This window comes from Poromitra crassiceps (assembly GCF_964638095.1).
Source record: "Poromitra crassiceps genome assembly, chromosome: 11".
Classification (NCBI taxonomy): domain Eukaryota; kingdom Metazoa; phylum Chordata; class Actinopteri; order Beryciformes; family Melamphaidae; genus Poromitra; species Poromitra crassiceps.
In genome coordinates this window covers 36,328,918-36,335,992 of record NC_139643.1, presented here as the reverse complement: position 1 = coordinate 36,335,992, position 7,075 = coordinate 36,328,918, and positions in this window count along the sequence as shown.

Sequence of the window (7,075 nt, the reverse complement as noted above, 5' to 3'; positions counted from 1 at the left end):
CTGTTTTATATCAAAATACTGTTTGCACTAGCCTACTGTTTGTTTTTTAATACAGCTGTTTTATTAAGAATGAGAAACTTTTGTTTTGCAAAACCCAAATAAAATTATTGGATGATAATCTAGGAATAGGCTATGTGCAAAAGTGTTTGCTTGTGTTAATAATAATAATAATAATGTGTCAATGGATGCTGGACTGCCTCCCTCCCCGTTCCTTATTTCCATTTCAAGAAGTTGGCAACCCTAGTCCAGAAGGAACAGGTAAGAAGCGAGCTTACCTGCAATTTTGAACACATCTAAAAAATCAAAAAATGGGGAACAGAGAAATGATGTTTCAAGTTAAGATGGAAAACAGAAGAGATCACAAGTGAACACAACATCAGGTCTGACTAGGAGACACATCCTCAAACACACAGAGATGAACGTTGTGCACAAATGGAAAGGGAAAAGTACTACCTTTCTGGAAGACTTCTTTCATTTGCTGTGGGTAAAGAACAGAGATGGATAGATGATGGACACGTGGTTTATCTATGTCACTGCAAACATCATATCCAGTTAATTGGCGATTGCAAATTATAAATAATTATTTGTTTTGATCTTCTTGGGTACCATATATGTGGGTGACGTTTATTTATTTATTTATTTTATTTTTTCTGATTTCCCCCCAATTGTAAATTGGCAAATTTCCCCCTGCTGCCCCGGTCGCTACTCCACCCTCTGCCGATCTGGGGAGAGCCGCAGACTAGCACCATGCTTCCTCTGACACTTGCAGTTGCCAGCTGCTTCTTTTCACCTGACAGCGGGGAGCTTCCCCGGACAACCAGTCAATTTAGTATACATACCACCATACCAGTGACCAGGCTTACTTGACCCACATTCAACCTTTTTTTGCCAATTCACTCAATATGGGTTAATCGGATCCGTGTCACTGGTCATGACAATTCAGATATGACCCGCATCACAATCCGGGAGAGATGCCTAACAATTAGCATAGGCTATTAGCATAACAAATAGCAAGCTGGGGGCCATTCACTAGGGCTGGATATCGTTTGAAGAATTACGATCCCAGTATGATACCAATACCAATTGAGTAGTTCATTTAAATACCCATCATGTGAATGCTGTTAAATTATCCTGTGTGGAAAGCTCCACACATCTCTTAGGAAACAGGCCTTTAGTCATCTGATTTTTTTTTTACAAGCATGTAAATATAACAGTAAACCATTCAATTACGCAGCTACCATGAGGTCAAAAAGTGACGCCCCAGTAAACCCTATCTATCTTGATATCACAGGAGAAAATGAAATCATACACGACAGACACTTGTCACAGAGCCATAAAAAAGACTTCAGACAGTCTACACTACAGTGTAGAAATGGACACATTTGGACCATAAATGGTATGATGGGAAAGACTAGGCAAACTTTATTTTTTCCCCTCCCCCCTTTCCCTACCCACGCTTTTTCTTTTATTTCCTCTCTCTGGAGGTGGCATTTGAGTATTCATGTATGCAGGTATGTACTGTGTGTGTGTGTGTGTGTGTGTGTGTGTGTGCGTGCGTGTGTGTGACTGTGTGTCTGTGTGTATGCGCGGGAGGGGTGGGGGGTTCGATGCTAGTCTATATGTGGGGTGCCTGGGCAGGGGGATTATAATGTGTTCCACTAAATGTTAAATGGTTGTTCGATGTCATACAACACACAATTTCAACCTGCTCGTACCCCTTGCTTTTAAGTGTTGCTTAATCGCTGCTGCAGCGATGGAGAGGGAAATAGCCACAGTGGCAGTGGCAGTGACATTTCCTGTTAGGAAGGGTGGACACTGAGGACCGACATTATGTGTGTGTGTGTGTATGTGTGTGTGTGTGTGTGTGTGTGTGTGTGTGTGTACTCTTTTGTTTCTTTGCTTTTTGAATCTGCATCCCTGTGATGTTGTTGTACATGTCTCTATAACTGAAACATACATGTACAGGTCCCTGTGATGTTGTACATGTCTCTATAATTGAAATATACATGTACCTGTCTATAACTGAAAATTTATTTAAAAAAGATTTAAACGAAACAAGGCACAGACTGGAAATAAATGCAATTATCCTTCAATCAAATGCAAACAGAGTTTATTGCCCACCTGCTGATGCTCATTTGAGTACATGTGTTTCTTGAACTTATTGATGAAGGGAAATCTGACATCGCAGACCTACAATAGAACACACACACACACACACACACACACACACACACACACACACACACACAATAAACAAACTATAGTACATCAGCTACACGATATTGAATAAAACACAGAACATTCTGTGGCCATTTTAAATACGCCAAGATTTTTCCATATTTCTGCCCTGGGGCCATGTAAAAAAAAAATTGTTTTGGGGGGTATTTTTGTACTCATCAGCCCAAAATGTAAAAAAAATAAAAATAATAATGCACCATGCTCTTTAAGCCATTGGTTGCACACTGAATCCTCCACAGCAATACCTATTGCATGAAACATAATTTTCATGCAACTTGACATTTACACAAAGCAATTCAAAAATAATCAAGTCTCATGCAACATGATAGTTTGTTTTGCTAAAACAAGCTAGATTGGTAATGTTTCATCTGTCATATTGTTTTTCCTTTTCTCTCACTCGTTACAGTAGATTATACTGTATCAAGTGGGGAGTGTCATTGTAACTTGCATCTTTAGCCGTTTTCCACATGCGTACCTGAAAATTACCTGTAAGTCAATATCGGACATTTCCCGGAATTTCCCTTCACACCTCAGCGATGGCATGTGGGAATCTAGCAGCGAAATTGCCTGTATGTTGGGGGGCGGGGGGAGCTTATTTGGGGGGTCGGGTTTAGATCAATAAGGTGTTTTCGGGTTGTCCTTGGGCTGCAAACTCATTTAAAGTATGCAAATCGAAGTTGTTTCTGACAAGAATAATGTCACGTTACTCCGGGACTGCTCAACCCATGACAGAGCCACTCTCCCCGGCTTGGCAGAGTGAAGCGCTCCGCCCGCGCGTCCCCGCTGCCTGGAGCACAGTGGCTCGTGCTCTAAAAGGCAGGCTCCCACACGCTGCTGCCTGGCCAGCAGAAAGTGCTCCAGACTCGGTGTGATAATCCTGTAACAGCATTTGAGCTTATTCAGGTAAGATATTAATAATGTAATGACACATTCAGCGATAAACTGTCTACAATGAAGACATGTGTCAAATATGACAACACAGTGGCTCGTGCTCTAAAAGGCAGGCTCCCACACGCTGCTGCCTGGCCAGCAGAAAGTGCTCCAGACTCGGTGTGATAATCCTGTAACAGCATTTGAGCTTATTCAGGTAAGATATTAATAATGTAATGACACATTCAGCGATAAACTGTCTACAATGAAGACATGTGCACCATGCTCTTTAAGCCATTGGTTGCACACTGAATCCTCCACAGCAATACCTATTGCATGAAACATAATTTTCATGCAACTTGACATTTACACAAAGCAATTCAAAAATAATCAAGTCTCATGCAACATGATAGTTTGTTTTGCTAAAACAAGCTAGATTGGTAATGTTTCATCTGTCATATTGTTTTTCCTTTTCTCTCACTCGTTACAGTAGATTATACTGTATCAAGTGGGGAGTGTCATTGTAACTTGCATCTTTAGCCGTTTTCCACATGCGTACCTGAAAATTACCTGTAAGTCAATATCGGACATTTCCCGGAATTTCCCTTCACACCTCAGCGATGGCATGTGGGAATCTAGCAGCGAAATTGCCTGTATGTTGGGGGGCGGGGGGAGCTTATTTGGGGGGTCGGGTTTAGATCAATAAGGTGTTTTCGGGTTGTCCTTGGGCTGCAAACTCATTTAAAGTATGCAAATCGAAGTTGTTTCTGACAAGAATAATGTCACGTTACTCCGGGACTGCTCAACCCATGACAGAGCCACTCTCCCCGGCTTGGCAGAGTGAAGCGCTCCGCCCGCGCGTCCCCGCTGCCTGGAGCACAGTGGCTCGTGCTCTAAAAGGCAGGCTCCCACACGCTGCTGCCTGGCCAGCAGAAAGTGCTCCAGACTCGGTGTGATAATCCTGTAACAGCATTTGAGCTTATTCAGGTAAGATATTAATAATGTAATGACACATTCAGCGATAAACTGTCTACAATGAAGACATGTGTCAAATATGACAACACAGTGGCTCGTGCTCTAAAAGGCAGGCTCCCACACGCTGCTGCCTGGCCAGCAGAAAGTGCTCCAGACTCGGTGTGATAATCCTGTAACAGCATTTGAGCTTATTCAGGTAAGATATTAATAATGTAATGACACATTCAGCGATAAACTGTCTACAATGAAGACATGTGTCAAATATGACAACGTGGTGTTAGTATTTTAAGAGCACGGGTTTTTTTTTCATTTCCTGAAAAGTTGGCGATTTGGAGATAAGTGGCTTTCATTGCACAGCGACGAAATGCACGAAGCGAAATGTGGAAGTAGTTTGCTTTGATGTGCGCGAATGATTAGATGATGCACGCTGGAAGTGAACGTTAAGCAACGTGTGTACACCTCGCCCATGATGAGAGAAGGACCGGTGTCGCGGAAAATGACTGGACCCGTTTCTCACTTGTATCCGCTATAGCGCATACCGCTCTTCTGACTGGCTCGAAACTGGTGAAATGTCTGCGACGACGGGGTCGCGCTTATACCGGCACAACAACTTTCCCACATGAAGGCATTAGACCACGTTCCGGTCATTTAGCGGTACAAAGCGCATGTGGGAAAACGGCTTTTGTATCTTATTTTGTATCCTTTTCTAGCTGGATAACATCAATTTGGACGTGGTGGTTTTCTTCTGCCACTGGCTACTTTCTTTCATTATGGCTGTCCCGGAGAATAGGAAGTGAGCCATCAGTGCATTAATAGCCTACTTATCAGTGTTTTGATTGGCTGTTGCATGAAACTAGTTTCACAAAGTTGAGAGTTTTGCATCTGTTGTACTTGCAGCTGAGTTTCAGACAAGTTTCAAGTGCGTTGGAGAGGGCTTTAGAGCATGCAAATCATTTGCAACTTAGTTTCATCTCAGTTTCAACAAACTAAAGTTGCGTGAAAGTTTCACCGTGTAAAGCCGGACTGACAACGACAAAAAGAGAAGACTACGAGGTACAAAATGATTTTTTTGCCTTTAGATAATGGGAAGTGGAGAGAGATGGGAAACACTGGGACCACGGTGCATGTGTTCAATTCAATTCAATGCATCGAAGCATTGTGACACGGTTACCAGTTCAATTTCACAGTTCAAAGGTCAAGAACAAAGGTGGGGTGCCTATGACCTAGAGCAGTCGGGGGTTTTCAAAGTCTGACACTGCGGGTCTCCCCTCGGCCCTCAGACAAAGCCTGGAACCCCCCCCCAAGTTCACATGCTTAGTTTCACTCAATTCCTAGATGCCTATGGGATCGTGATTATTATTTGCTTCCCATAGACACTCAATTTAGGCTATTCTATGTGATCTCCTTTTGATAACTAATGTAATAACAACTAATGCAATATTTTTCACTTCCATTCACTGAGCCTTCCTTGAAACTGTAGGAACTTGTAGAAAATTAAAAAAAAACTAGAACGACCGCAAGGCGGACTTATGCCTCCGCCATTAGTTCATTCTGGGGTCCAAATCGCCATTTGAGGCAAATTGGAAGAGATTCCGTCAAGGCGCTCCTGTGATGTTGCGTTACAGAGCTTGGAAATTGGGTGTGTGAGAGGTCACAGTGACCTTGAACTTTGACCTCCAAAATGTAATCAGTTCATCCTTGCGTCCAAGTTGGTGTTTGAGACAAGTTTGATTAAATTCCGTCAAGGCATTCCTGAGATATCGCGTTAACAAGCTTGAAAATGGCGTTCGAGAGCTCACCTTGACCTTTGACCACCAAAGTCTAATCAGATCATCCTTGAGTCTAAGGCGATGTTTGAGGCAAATTTGATCAAAGTCCGCCAAGGCATTTGTGAGATATCGTGTTAACAAGCTGGAAAATGGCGTTTGAGAGGTCACAGTGACCATGACCTTTGACCTTTGACCAGCAAAATTTAATCAGTTCATCCTTGAGTCCAAGTCGATGTTTGAGACAAGTTTGATTAAATTCCGTCAAGGCATTCCTGAGATATCGCGTTAACAAGCTTGAAAATGGCATTCGAGAGGTCACAGTGACCTTGACCTTTGACCTTTGACCACCAAAATCTAATCAGTTCATCCTTGAGTCCAAGTCGATGTTTGAGACAAGTTTGATTAAATTCCGTCAAGGCATTCCTGAGATATCGCGTTAACAAGCTTGAAAATGGCGTTCGAGAGGTCACAGTGACCTTGAACTTTGACCTTTGACCACCAAAATCTAATCAAATCATCCTTGAGTCTAAGTCGATGTTTGAGGCAAATTTGATGAAATTCCGTCCAGGCGTTCCTCAGATATCGCGTTAACAAACATCTTACGTACGGCCGTACGGACGGACGGCCGTACGGACGGACAACCCGGATCCATAATGCCTCCGGCCTGGCTATCGCCGGCGGAGGCATAAAAATTAGGGGCAACTTTTTAGCCTGGTAAACCGCCCGTCACGTGAACTCACATTTCATTTGGTTCTCCGTGACGGTCTGGACCCGCACAGGCAGTTTAAGATGATTGGTCGAGCCATGCCGGCCATTGCCGGGCCGACGAATCAGCGGCGGCCGTAGGCGGGCAGGCTCGTCTGGGCAAGTAGTGGGTACATGGTCTTTGTAGTTCTTTTCACTCGTCAACATCGCGGAAGTGACAGGCAGTCTGAATGAAATTGAATGTAATGTTCCCAATTCTATGTATTAAATTCTAAAAAACGACCCTCAACATTTGGGAAGGCTAAGCCACACAACTAGTTCGTTATAATCTAACTAAATGCTTCGAAGGTGACTTTACGACCGCGAGGACTCAATCAATGAATACCACGGAGATCATCCACAGGCACCTTCCGCGATCTGATTGGTTGAAGTTAACACCCACCAGCGGTGATAGACAGATGGGTCATCCAATCACCTGCCAAGTGGCTTGGACAAAGTGCCCGCCTCCGTCAGCGGGT